The sequence below is a fragment of the Stegodyphus dumicola genome, chromosome 2, assembly GCF_044657685.1.
Source record: "Stegodyphus dumicola isolate Sdum_Otavi_A_Nest chromosome 2, ASM4465768v1".
NCBI classification, from domain to species: domain Eukaryota; kingdom Metazoa; phylum Arthropoda; class Arachnida; order Araneae; family Eresidae; genus Stegodyphus; species Stegodyphus dumicola.
The window spans coordinates 50,352,699-50,365,912 of record NC_140769.1 but is presented as its reverse complement, the minus strand read 5'-3'; the positions used below and the strand labels follow the sequence as shown (position 1 = coordinate 50,365,912).

The following is a 13,214-nucleotide window of genomic DNA, read 5'->3' as shown; positions in this document are numbered from 1 at the left end:
TGATAGAATTCACCTGCAAACGGAAAGCGTTATTAGCAATTGTTTGTGGACAGTAAATGTAATGCGTTATGTATGTTATATAATTTATATACACGTTCATGATGTTTCTAATAACGATAGAACAAATTTTTAAAAACAGCGTTACATCACTCAGCGATTGCTCTGACAGCAAACTAAAAGTACTTATAATGTGTTTACATAAATTTCATTATTTCATTTAACAGCAATGTGCTAGATCTTTATTAACAAGAAGTATTATCATGTTTCTGTTGAAAGTTAGTGCAGATTAATCACATAGAAATCACATCAATAAAAGATAAGGATGGCTGATAATTTGTCGGAACAACAAAGAAAATGCTTTACTGTATCTTTCAAGAAACGTTATTTCTATAATAATAGAATATTAATCGTAACAAAGCTGTCAACACATGTATCAGTATTTTATTTGGTGACAGAATAGTGCGTATTATTTTTGCGGCAATATTTTCGTTACCTCTATATGATAGTTCATATTTAACCGAATGGTTAATATACTTAGTTACTTTGAATTGCAGCTGAGATCGGTAGGTTACCTGCAGATTTCGTGGTTTCTTGTATGAGAAACACAAACGCGAAACATTTATGCTTAGATGAAAATTCACTATAATGTTACAATTTACTATACAGACAACTCTGTAGTGCTTCGCAGTGGTTAACCAATTACTTTTCATCCAACACCTCAACCTTATCTGATAAGTAAAGTCGTGATCAAGATCATTTATGGCATAGGGATGGAGAAAAGACTGGATTTGTAGGGTGACGGCAAATCACTATATTGTTATCTGAACAAATGGAGGGATGTCTTCGTGTAAAACTGTGTAAGGGAAAATAAGCTCATATCCACTTAACAGATGGAGAAAATCATTGAAGCGCATATGCAGCAAGCCCTTTTCCCGGGATTCAGATGCAGGTCGAACTACCAAGATGCTGTCGCACGGCCGTTTGAGAGCCTGCTAGAGATATGTAAATGTCAGAATTGAGAAAGACAGCCAAATTTGCATTTAATATGGAAAAAACACTGTTAAACCTAATTTTTATTGAATAAATGTTGAACCACAGGTGAAGAAGTTTTGATTTCATAATAAAAATCAGCCTCATGAAATACATAAAAACCACAAGAACTTTTTCTGTAATACTGTTGTTATTCTTGGCTTACGATAGCTTTGCTGGGATTCTTTCAGAATTTTACTATTAGAGGATATATAAACAATTACCCGCTCCAAGTATATAATATATAGCATAAGAATCATGTTTCATTAATTACAATAATGGATTAAATATGTGTGAAGATTATAAATAGGATATATTATGAATGACATGTATTATAATTATATCAATAAGACATATTATTAAAAATCAAATAAATACGTGAATTGTTAAAAAAAATAGGTACATTGGATTCAAATTCCTCAGTTCAATAACGTACTGTACAGACTTTAAAGAACGTCGAAAGACAACACATCTGAGAACTGACAATTTGTCAAACTCTGTATGTGATAAAAGCATAAAGAAATACAAAGGTAAAACTAAAAGAAGGAGTTAAATCTTATTTCTAAGATGAAGATTGAATTCTGAAAATGTCGACTTATTTTGTAAGTTTATAGGGAACTTAACTTATTTAAATATTTACTCTTTGGTTACTTGAAGATAGTTAAGCAACGCCGCATCTTTCTATGAAGGAGCACCAAACAATGCGACTTTAGTGATTAACAAACTTTACCATTATTATAGTGATTAACATAAACACAGTTAAATGCAATCAATGCATTTTTTAATGGCGGAAAGTAGCCAATTTAGACTGGCCACTACTAAGGCCAAAAGCGGTGGTCATTTCATTATGGAAGCACATAATACGCGGCCACTTACTTCCTATGAACCTCCTATACCCTCCCCGTTATTACCTCCAACGAAGGCACAAGCAATTTACATCCTTAACCTTCTACGAGATTCGAGCCCTGGCCCTTCGGTATGGCAGCCCGAGTCACTTACCACTTTCCCGCCTGAGCGGCCAATTTATGCATTTAAAAAATGAGATTTATAAGACAAAGTGCGCCTAAAATTTTTTGACTTAGGGCTTCCAGTCACTCGGACAAATCCCTCGCCAACAAAGCTCCAAACCGAAACACAAAAGAAATATGTATATACATCTGTAAATATTTATTGTAATTATCCATTGTAATTATTGTATCTATCCATCCATCTGCAAAGTACCCGTGCAAAGTATATCTGAGACAATATTGTCTGCAATGCAAATTATGCACCATTAATATATAACTGCATTATGAATGCTGCAATGTAAATTAATTCCCGAGCATGGTGTTAACGTGTCCGGTCAGGGTACACTTCTATAGATGGTTAGTGCAGTGGGCGATACCAGTTTTGCCCAAGGCGATGTTTTGGTGCCTTCTGTACTTCTTTCTGTCTGTCTGTCTGCAGTTAAAGGTAAAATGAATATAATTAATTTAGAAGCTGGAAGAAAATAGTTTTGAGGTTGTCATTGAATGCTGCCAAAAGCTCACTGTTAAAAAAAGGAACTCTGCACTTGTGCACATAAACTGATCTTGTTGGAAGCTGACGAAAGTAGAAGGGCACTAAAGGCAAAAATAATCAGATAACTGGTTAATAAACATAAAACTTTACAAAATGAACCATGCATATACATTGGCCCTTTCAGAGTGTGTATCTTTTCTTAAAAGGGTGGAAACACATATCAGATTTTATGATAGAATATGTTTAATTTTTTCATATATCTTTCATGACCTGAAACAAGTTTATTTTGCATAAATAATTATTGCTTTTATATCGCTTTTACATTATCAAATAACGACATTTTAGAACTAGTAAACTTACAAGTACTTATCCTAATCATCGTATCGTAATTTTCCTGTCAGTTTCGATCCCTCAAACTTGCTGATGCCTGTTCCTATATTTAACGGTATAAGAAGAGATACGACGATGGCTTTCTAGAAAAGCAAATATGTTTATGATTAGCAAATATACTATATGATACGTAGGAAACTGATAAAGAATATTTGCCTGCATATCTTATCAATATATGTTTATTTTCCCCATACAGAAGCAAATGACTGAATTGTTGGCTGAGAAGAATTGCTTAATCCTTTGATATCTGATGTTTTTTAAGTTAGTTGAATTGAATCGAAGGTTTATAGTTTCTTTTAAGACATTAATCATTCCATAATTTCTTATGACTTTGATCGTCATATAAATGGATTTAGAAATTTCATATTTAACAATCTAAGTAAAACTTTGCCCCTCAGCCAGGCTGCTGTGTAATAAGTTTATTACTACAGTCTTAGTATAAAGAAAACCGTTTAGTTGTACAAATATAAACTGCTATAAATAACAACTTCTGGATCATAAAGACAGCCAGCCGACTTATTGTGCTATCATAGCTACTAAGTAGAATAGCACAAACTTAGAAGACGGTTTTAAACAAATCTATTTATTTGTTTTTCTGCCTGGCTAAACGCGATTAAGTGAACCTAGCGCCAAAGTGTCGCTATGGTAAATAAATATAGTAGATTGCAATCATTCTATTGTGCAATCATTTTATTGTGGTTTGTGCGCTATCGACGAAGTAGATTTAATTCAAAATTTATTAACTGTTAATTCAATATGTTTAAATAACATGCAGGAAAACTGTGTATAATTTAAAATTCCGTACAAGGAAGTCATGTGCTGTATACATCAGAGTTTTTACTTACAGAATACAATCAAAAAACTAAAAGTCAAGAAAGTTATTCTGCCTGGAATGCATTTTTTCCCACAAGAATCCTTTTCTAAAGAAGCCAAGATTTTGAGTTCATCAGTATCTTAAAAAAGGAATCATTCATTCAGAATTTAAATAACAAATCAAGTTGCAGTTTGAAAACGCCTTATGGACTAGGTAACCGCTGGGAATTTACCAGTTTCAGAATCGCTGTTGTTAACAGTAATACGTCTTGAATTTAAGGGGATAGAGTCCACAGGCAAGACCCATTAAAAGCGCATAATTTGGAATCTAAACTTTGCCCAAGAAAATAATTTAATTTAACTGAGCCAAAAGCATTATTCTTTCAAACATTTGTTTGAAAGATAAATGTGTAATAAAGAGTGTATTTTTCAAAAATATCAATGCAAAATAGTATTACAGTAAATGTGCTATATAAAATAAATTTATTTCGATGGCTTCGTAAAATTTTAGTTATTTTTATGCTGATAGCTTTTATAATTTAATAAACTCCTCTGATAACTCAATTCATAGTTATAAAGAATATGAATCTCCTTTCTTCGCTTTTTATATAATAACAGTGACGTGTGCGCATAAATATAGAATAATTGCTTTGTCTGTAAACCAATTATAACACAACTGCAGTTTTTGAAGAATGGTTGCAGTCGTTGAATATCAGAGCATTTAGCAAACATTTTAATACTTTGATACACATTATTTCTATACGGTTAGTTCTAATATACAGGTGGAATAATGTTTTGTTTATGAGCTTTTTTCGTTATTGCTAATAATTTCAGATGCAAATTAATATAAGCTTAGATTTATAGAGTAAAATAAGGAAAATGAGAAACCGTTTAACTTCACTTTCGTGTAAGTCAGGAGGATATCAGAATAGCGAAGGAAATTTAAAGTACTTCCACATTAAAGCTAGTATATTAGTCTAGCTCTATATAGTAAGGGTCTTAATCTCGCGGGAGTTCTCCTATAAGGGAGATGCGGTCAGTTTATTATTTATTTGTTTTAGTTTATGAATATAAAAAATATCTTCTATTCAAGTCTTGATATTTATCAGCATTTTCTATACTTTATCTTGAGTAATTCCTAAAAAACAATAAAAAAAAAAAAAAAAAATCTTAAATGTTTTAGATTTTCAATTAAGTCCAAAAGGGCGGTTATTTAACATTTTGTCCGTTACCTATGACGTTCTTCGCATTTAAACCATAAAATTCAGTTCAAGAGCAATAACGCAAAATAGTTTTAAATTGAGCATATCTTTAGAATTTCCGATACAAAGTCTCGCGGGTTGGAGAGAAAAATGTTTTTTCTGTACAACGTTTTCTGTACAACAACCATTGCTCGCTTTGAAATCGTTGAGTTTGTTAATGAAAAATTCGTTAAAGTTATACAAAATATGAAATCGATAATAAAACAAATTCCAAATTTCAAATTTGGTCTTCCACATGCCCATATTCGCAGTAGGATTACGTGATTCAAAATTCAATGGCTCTAATGTAACATTGTTTTATGACAATACGAGAAATATACATACATTTACGTAGATTTTTTTAAAATTTAATTTCTTTAATTATAATGCAAAACTGTAACATTTGGTGGCAACAGTTTGAAAAGTGAAACGGACATTTATAGTGAAACAACGCAAAATCGCAAAACGAAAACAATAATCCTTCAGAGACAAAGCCCCTTTAGACCTAAAAAAATATGCATATATATATTTTTCGAGTTTTGGAAAGAAGGTGAGAATCATGGCCAGATTAAGGCTTTAAGAGGCCTTTATCAACTCAATCAACTCACTTTATCAATCAAAGGATTTTAGCGTCTCCACATTTGTTTACGCCAGTTTTTCCGTCATTTATTCTTTCTCTATTGGCTTTGGTTTAGCTGCATCATGGATTCTATGAAAAATGGCAATGGACAATTTTTTGGTTCCCCCTTTCCTGAATACTTTATGACCTTTTTGTGGTGCCCCATTTCCTTGATGGCCTAAGCACGTGCTAATATTATTTTATGGTTAATCTAGCCCTGGGAAGAATGATTGTCTAGCAATGGTGAAAGCGGTAGTGGGGCAAAAAAAGCTGAAAACCAATAGTCACATGAAAGATACTTCAAACGCAAACGAAAGTATTCAAAACGCAAAGCAATGTAATAAACGCAAAAATTATAGAATGTATTATCAGAAGATGATGCTACTATTTAAATGCAATGACATTCACAAAATTAACTGTGTTAAAAAATTTGAATGTATAATGAGAGTTGCTTTTTGTTTCACATAGCAATTCTTTCGCCGATTTTCCTTCGTTGTAACTCGTGCTGCCATCTATGTAGAAAAATTTAAATTTATCAGCCTAAGATTATTCTATACGACATCGTCTTTGTCATACTGAATCAGGGAAGGCGGAGAAAAAAGACGTTACTCATAAAATATATTTTAAAAATAAACAGATTAAAAAAAACTCTCACAAATTGTAACGTTAATGCATGGACAATGTGAAAAATGAAACTGGTATAAAAAAAGTAGAAAGTGACCATACTTCCTAGAATTATTCTGAATTCTAATGCAATATTTGATTTAAGGATGTATCCTGGAAAATGTCTTAGAATTTATCAATATATCTAAATAGTTTAACTATTAGATATACGAATTTTGCTAATTCTGCTCCATATGATAATACTGTTACGGATTTCGTATTAAATAGCTAATGTTAGTTGAATTATAAATTAAATTGTTTTATTCCCTGTGCAGTGCAGCGCGTAACGAATATTAAAAGAAAGCTAAGCCGGAAAATTAAAAAGAGCACTTGCATCTAACATTTAAAAAATAAATATCTCTTTTTGCTTTCAAAAAAATTCCAGAAATTTCTCGCGCGCGATTTAAAATCTTATAAAAAGGAAGAAAACCTCTCAATTCATTGTTGTTAGTTAGTTTTGCTGTTGTTTTAAGAGTTTGCTTAGAAAACTGCTCTTGTTGACTGTAGCGAATTCGCGGATTAGCTTTCTTTAGCTGTTTTGAATTAAGTTCTCTTGAACGTTTGAGTAATTAAAAGATAACTAATGTGAGATATTGTTGCACGAATATCTGAGGAAATTTAAGCATTTTTGTTGTGATAATAAATTTTCTTCATTTTTCATCGAACTTATGCATTCATTTCATAACAAACCCGTACGCACGCAACAAGTTTTGGTGTCAGAAGTGGGATTTGAATGCCAGTAACAAGAGCGATGGAAGAACAGATGAGGCAGTTGATGACTGCATTTGCTACATTCCAAGCAGAGATGAAAGCAGGCCAAGAATCCGTTAAGGAAGAGATGAAATCCGTTAAAGGCGAGATGAAAGCAATTCAAGAAAAGATTGAAGCAGGTCAAGAGGAAATGAAAAGAGATATTACTTGCATAATAAAAAACAAATTTGAGGCTATGAAAGGCAGAGTTGACACTGTTGAAACTAAAGTTGGACAAGTAGAAGAAAGAGTTTCTTCTGTAAAAGAAAAAATAGAAGAAAGAGTTTCTTCTGTAAAAGAAAAAATAGAAGAAAGAGTTTCTTTTGTCAAAGATCAAATAGAAGATAGAGTTTCTATTGTAGAAAAACAAATCGAAGGAAGAGTTTTTGCCGTCCAACACCAAATCGAACAACAAATTGATGACTGGGTTTCAGCAATTGCGAAAGAAGTCGATACTTTAAAGAAGTTCGTAGCGATGGCAGGTAGCAATTCTGATAGTTTCAAATTTTTACCTATGCCTCCTCGTCCCTCTCTGAAGCTATCCACTTATGATGGGAAGACCTCCTGGCAAGTGTGTAAGATGAAATTTTCAATAGTGGCGGGCGCGAATGGATGGGATTCCCAAGCTAAGGCCTGTCATCTCGCCGCTTCTCTGAGGCAGACGCAGCGGATATTCTGCAGACTCTTCCCGAAAACCAGCTCTATCCGGCTCATTGGAGCTGCGCTTTGGCGAGAAATCTTTAAAAGACTACAGCAGGCTTCAATTAAAATCCCGTCAACAGAAGCCCACAGAATCACTCCAGGAGCTCGCCACGGATGTTGAAAGGCTGTCCCACCTCGCCTTTTCGGAGTGCCCGACATAAATAAGGGAAATCCTGTCCCTGCAATACTTTATCGACGGTGACCAGGATCCCGAAATACAGAAAGCTGCGAATGGCTGATGTGAAGGATATAAAAAGCGCTCTGTTGTACTCCATGAAATTCGAGGTATCCCAGCAAGCAACTTGTAGAGATCGCTACCCAGTCAGAGCTGTGCGATTTCACGAGCCAGTGGATCAATTGATGGCTCGTTTAGATGATTTATCCAGACAAGTCGACGCGATACGGAGTAGGAGTGAGAACAAAGTGGCTCTAAGGTGTTAGAAATTTATTTCTGAAGGGCATATACGACGGCATTGCAGAACACTCCAAGGCATGGATAATAAAACGGATGATTTGACAAGACCAGTGAATGCCTTGAGGTGGAATATTGGTGAGAAGAAACCAACCCTAAAGTGCTGGACCTGCGGCGGTGAAGGCCACATACGAAGGAACTGCAGAACATCCCAGAGCACGGAAAATAAGACAGAGCAGCTAAACAGACTATTAAATGCTCTGAAACGAAAGAGAAGTGACAAGAGACCAAAGTGCTGATAATGTGGAGCTGAAGGCCACATACGAAAGAATTGCAAAACACCCCAGGGTACGGAAAATAAGATCATTTCCCTGCAACGACGCAGGAAACAAATTAATGGCCATATCGAGGAACGGAGATAATTGCCAGATAATGAAAAACTCTGTTTTAAAGCGTTTACGATTTCTACAGTGAGTGGCAACAGTAACGGACTGCCCATCAATGGGAATATCGATGGAGTTCCTTGCAATATGATTATTGACACAGGAGCTAATGTTACTATCATTGAGAAGGATTCAACTCAACAGTTTAAAGATAAACTTATTTGGACGCCATCCTGTGTTACAATTCAGACAGCGTCTGGTGATAAGATCGACATAGCTGGGAAGTTAAACCTGAGCGTCACGTTTGGAAGTGCCGCCTACCATCATACTGCTTATGTGGCGGATATTACAGATCCATGCATACTCGGATTGGACTTTTTAAGGAAACACAAGTTTTCCTTACACTTCAAAAACAACAAACTGTTCTCAGCATCTGAGGACATGACGATCCATCTTCAAAAGGAATCATCGCCTGGAAGCGTCGACGTCTTATGTGAAAGCCTCTATCCAGAAAGATGCCGAAATCATACTAGGATAGGAGAGAAACGCCAGACTACCGTTCGTCTGCCTTATGACCACCTGTTTGGTCACCATACGGATGCGCCTTCATCGCCTGAGGAATATATCCAAGATGTCCAGGCCCGGTTTGAAGTGATGCACCGTTCCGCGCGAAAGCGAGTCACCTTGGCAACGGAAAATGTGAAGACCAGATACAACACGAGAGCTACTGGACATAGATTCAACAAAGGAGACAAGGTGTGGTTGTGGAACCCGATTCGACGAAAAGGAGTCAGGCCTAAATTACAGTCACCTTGGGATGGTTCGTACACAATCCTAAACAGGCTAAATGACGTCGTGGTTCAGATACGTAAGTCTTCGAAATCTAAATCTAAAGTCGTTCATTACGACAGGTTAGCTCATTACTATGGCCATAGTACGTAGTGTAAATAATTGTAAATAGTGTAAGACCATGGTCTTTTTTGTTTTTAAATGTGTATTTCATTTGACTTGTATTTAGTATTTGATTTGACTTATATTTAGTGTTTGATTTGTATTAAGTATTTGATTTAATTTGCATTTTGTCTTTGATTTTTATTTAGTATTTGGTTTGTATGTAGTATTTGATTGCATTTATTGTTCATGTTTTTTTTGTTATTGTAATATAATGCTTAGTATTGCATTTATGCCTTTAGTTGTAAGTTTGGCTTCCTGTCCAGGGATTGTACTGCCCGGGACGTGCAGTCCTTGGAAAGGGGGCAGTGTTACGGATTTCGTATTTAAATAGCTAATGTTAGTTGAATTATAAATTAAATTGTTTTATTCCCCGTGCAGTGCAGCGCGTGACGAATATTAAAGGAAACCTAAGCCGGAAAATTAAAAAGAGAAAGTGCATCTAACATTTAATAAATAAATATCTCTTTTTGCTTTCGAGAAAATTCCAGAAATTTCTCGCGCTCGATTTAAAATCTTATAAAAAGGAAGAAAATTTCTCAATTCGTTGTTGTTAGTTAGTTTTGCTGTTGTTTTAAGAGTTTGCTTAGAAAACTGCTCTTGTTGACTGTAGCGAATTCGCGGATTAACTTTATTTAGCTGTTTTGAATTAAGTTTTCTTGAACGTTTGGGTAGTTAAAAGATAACTATTGTGAGATATTTGTAATATTTCATGAATATCTGAGGAAATTTAAACATTTTTGTTGTGATAATAATAAATTTACTTCATTTTTCATCGGACTTGGGCATTCATTTCATAACGAACCCGTATGCACGCAACAATACAAATGCTAATCAGAATAGAACACAAATTAATTCAAAATCAAAAGCAAATCAGGATATGAATGAAATTCAAATAGAAATACTTTAAACCGTTAACAACTTTCAACAGTTGTAAGTTCTGGATTTATATTTAAGGAAGCTTTGGTAACTATTTCAGTTGTATTTTGTACTTGAAAAATCGACGTTTAGGAAAACTTACGGTTTCAATAAAAGTGTTTTGAGGAAGGAGAGCTAATAGATAACATATCACAAATTTAATATGTGCGTAGCATTTGCGATATTATACAATTGCTTTAATATAAAACTGAATCTGATGCAAAATGAATACTTTTTATAATTTTTTTTTTTTTTTTTTTGAAAATTCTGTAACTTTAACATTTGGATTTTGCTTGCAGTGCAGCAGTAAAGATATTTCGGTAGTAAATAATATGTGAGGGTAAGGGAAAAAAACCCAGTTAAATATCAAAAATCTAAAATTAAAACAAATATGCATTAATAAGTAAATATGCAAAATAGCTAAATCAAATATGCAAAATGAAGTCTGCATTATGAGCTACCTGACAGAATATTGATCATATCTTAGATCTTAGACATCACATCTTAGACACCTTAGACCTAATAATAAATTCAAAATAAGCAAATAAATTTATATTCAATCAATTAAGTATAATTTCAGCAAACAATTATTTCCAACAATAAAAGAACATTACTTACACTTTGAACAACTCCTATTTAAAGCTTACAGTTTTTATTTTTTTTTAATGATACAACGATTTGATCTTAAATGAGATTTTTGTCCAGACGTTTCAAAACTTATTTGGGTTACTTTTTGTTTCTAAATTTAACTTCTCAGATCTCGCCAAGTTTTCCAGCAACCCAAGAAGCTAAATTTATACGATAAGAGCACAATCGAGCTTGTTCAGCCAGTCGTATTCACTGCCTTTTTCCACAAAAGGCCTTTTCATTTCATTTCATCTTGGTTTATATATTTTGGCATTCGTAAGGGAAGCGAGCAAGAACATATACAAAAATGAAATGTAAATTCTAAAGAGCTTATAAAAGAAAACTGCCTTACAAATAATAATTCCTTTGTTGCAGTATATTTGTCAGAAAATACGGTACTTACATACTATCGCAACCCTCTTAATAGAAGCAACTAAATTTTCAGAAAGTTCCAAACTTTGACAATTACGCACATAGCCATTCTTCAGGCAAACCTGCTCAAAGCAATCGCTTCAGTCAAGCAACGCCGCCGTTTTCGTATACGTTCTATTCTGTCGTATTTCAAGTTCCAACTGTTTTTATACATAAATCGTGATATTTTTACCTTAGTTTTAAAGTATGAGCTTGTGGAATTTGTCAGCAATGGAAGAAACTATGGAAAAATTTCGGCAGTAATACAGAATTTTGCTGAATATTTTCTAAAAGGAACAACGAGGAAATGCGTTTTCTAGATAACCGCTGTTGCAAAAAATTGCACGAAGCCGCGTCTCCACAATTTTTTGAAGTGGAAACAAATCGCTGTATACTTCGGAGAAGAATAACGCAACACAATAAATTACAGAAAGATTTGGAGAAGAATGTGTTTTATTTTTTAATGTATGACATAATTCGTACTTAATAATTCAAATTTTAAATTGTTAAAATACGTTTTCATTTCCTATGTTGATACTGTTTACCAAAATTACAATAAATATCGATAGTTTGGGAATCTTCCTAAAAACGAAAACGCGAAAACTACCAAATTGCACATGAGAAAAAACTTTTACATTTTCATCCGTAAAAAATCACCAAATTACGCCAAGATGGTGTCGAGTGTACGTAAGTACCAAAAATACATTTAATTTTATTTGAAGTACCCTTTATCACCTTATTGTAAAGAGGTTTAAAGTAAGTTATAGTTCCTGCATTATGGGCAAAGACAAAATTTGGCACAAAATCCCAATGACTATGCTAACTTATAAGTATGCCGCTAATTAGAAACAACAACAGTTATGCGATCGTTCTTGTGTATAATCGTTTCTTGTAGAGATATGAAAGTGATGTTTCTGGAGATGGGGTGAAGGTCCGCTGTTCTGACGAATCAAGAAAATAAACTACAACAGAACTCCAGAAAGCGATAAAAGTAGATTCATATATAGAATATATAAATATAGATTAAATAGCTTGAATTTTCGAGTTAGGTTTAATTTGTAGTCGACTGGTGATCACAAACAGTTCTACAGTATAACATTATACACTATAAATGCTTTGCGTAAATGTCTGGAATTAATTTGGGCTCTTAAGTTACAGCTTTAAACATTATGTTGCTTTAAATACTTTTAAATTAGAAGCATTTCAATTGGGATGAAATGTAAATTGGTGTGCTAAACATGACTTCAAATGCAACCACATAAATTTTCAAATTTTAATTTAAAATTTGTTTCTTTGTTTCGTAGAAAATGTTTGCTCACTCATTTTGGGCATATTTTTCAGAAGATTCTTTTGGAGGGGGCTTTTCTGAATACTCTCATAAGAACTAATATAAATAAAATATTTAAAAACTTCGGAGTATAACTATAAATTAGAGCAATATTAAATACAGTAAAAATAAAAGTATTAAATACAGTATAATTATAAATTAGATTAAAAATTAAATACAGTAAATTACCACCGAATCAAAAGAAAGAAAAAGTATTGAATGAAACTAAATCGGAAACGCCAAAACTAGTCATTTAAAAACATTTTGAAAAATCTGTTTCATTTTCTCCTTATTCAAAAGTAAATTTGTATCTTCTAATGTAAACAGTTGATTTTTTCAGTCCTTGCAAGATACGCAAAAAATAACGTGAAATCAGTGTCACCGTAATGACCTTTAAAAAGATAAATTCATTAATGGATTATCATTATAGTATTTAAAATTTTGCCTGATATTTAAAGATTTCGCTGAAATCAATAAA

The 13,214-nt window shown here is 33.4% G+C and overlaps 1 protein-coding gene across 1 annotated transcript in view; it reads right to left on the bottom strand.

Annotated features, from left to right (window-relative positions):
• LOC146998437 (uncharacterized) overlaps window positions 1–2,993 on the bottom strand; it is a 163,290-nt gene extending 160,297 nt beyond the window's left edge. The window contains exon 1 of the mRNA XM_085810651.1: window positions 2,890–2,993. The gene's annotated coding sequence lies outside the window, so the exon portion shown is untranslated. The remainder of the gene's footprint in view (window positions 1–2,889) is intronic.
• Window positions 2,994–13,214: the final 10,221 nt, after the last annotated feature.